Genomic DNA, 1,519 nt, shown 5'->3' with positions numbered 1-1,519 from the left:
ACACACAGAAGATTCATCCAAAGAGCAAGACAGAACAATAGGTTTTAATGTCATTGCTGTGGTTTTAGATTCTATATTGCAACTAACCTTTAAGAAACTGCTACCTGTTGAGTTTTGACATGCTATCAAAGAAGAATATCCACAAAAAGCTATTAAATGCCTCTCTTTTTTCTACCTACATGTTAGTAACACTGAATTTTTTCACATGTCAACCCAAACAATACATTGTGACAGATTGAATGCAGCAATCAAGATGTTTTCTATTAAGCTAGACATTAACGAGATTTGTAGAAATGCAAAACAGAGCCATTTTTCCCACTAAATTTTTTTGTTTTGGAAAAAAAGTTACTTTTTATAAAACTGTGTTATTTATATTAACAAATAATTAGTGTATTATTGTTATTTTTAAATACATTAATATGTAAATATTTTTAAAATTTCTTAGCTTTTTTTTTTTTTTTNAGAAAGAAGGAAGGAAAGAAAGACCACAGTGGTGTGCTGGACTTGCAGAGAGAGAGAACATACCTAGGGATACAAAGTGGAGTGGGGAAAGCGGGGTGGGGGGAGGTCAGGGATAATTGGGTGGGGGACACAGGGCATAGTCACGATTTGTGGTAATGGGTATGCTTCCAGTATGGATCTGGCCATCACATCTTGGGCACGAGTGGTGACAATTACCTTTGTACCCCATGAATATTCATAAATAAAAAGTGTGTGCATTTTCTCCTGTTAATGTCTTTTGTTAGTTTAATTCCAGGCCTCCAATTAATGAACCTAGGAAAGCAAAGGAAAAGTTCTTCCTCCTTGATACACCAAACTGTACTAGTAGTGATCATATTCTTTATTGCTGTGTACTTGCAATTTTAAAAAATTTCATTTATGAATGACCTTGATTGAGCAGTAAAAAATATTAATTTTATTAACAATCTATGAGAAGTTTGCATCTTTATCTTTTTAATATTTTGTGTGACAAAAGGGGACATATGCATAAAGCACTTCTGCTGCTTGCCAAGAGATGATGATTATCTCAAGGAAAAGCATTTGTGTGGTTATTTGACTTGTCAGCTGAATTGCCTGCTTTTTTCATGGAACAGTATTTTTACCTGAAAACTGTCAAACTATGGTTATTCAGATTCTGGTATCTAGCAGACTTTTTCTCAACAATGATTGAAGTGAGCCTGTTACTCCATGAAAAACAACTGGCAATATTTGTTGCCAATGATAAAAACTGAGCTTTCAAACAAAAGTTAAAATTTTGGAAAGCTTGTATCCATCACTGTGAGCTTGACAAACTTCCTAGTACTTAAACACTTCTCTGATGAGATTAGCAGTGATATTAACGAATGTATTTTTAAAATATTGTATAACTAAATACAATACTGAAAATGTGGAAGATCTGCATAACTCAGTCAATCAATACTTTCCAAATGACAAATGTGTGAAGTCACAAAATCATGAACACACAGAAGATTCATCCAAAGAGCAAGACAGAACAATAGGTTTTAATGTCATTGCTGTG

The sequence above is a fragment of the Galeopterus variegatus genome, unplaced genomic scaffold (assembly GCF_000696425.1).
Source record: "Galeopterus variegatus unplaced genomic scaffold, G_variegatus-3.0.2 Scaffold2009, whole genome shotgun sequence".
Lineage (NCBI taxonomy): Eukaryota > Metazoa > Chordata > Mammalia > Dermoptera > Cynocephalidae > Galeopterus > Galeopterus variegatus.
Note: the sequence above shows the minus strand (reverse complement) of the source record.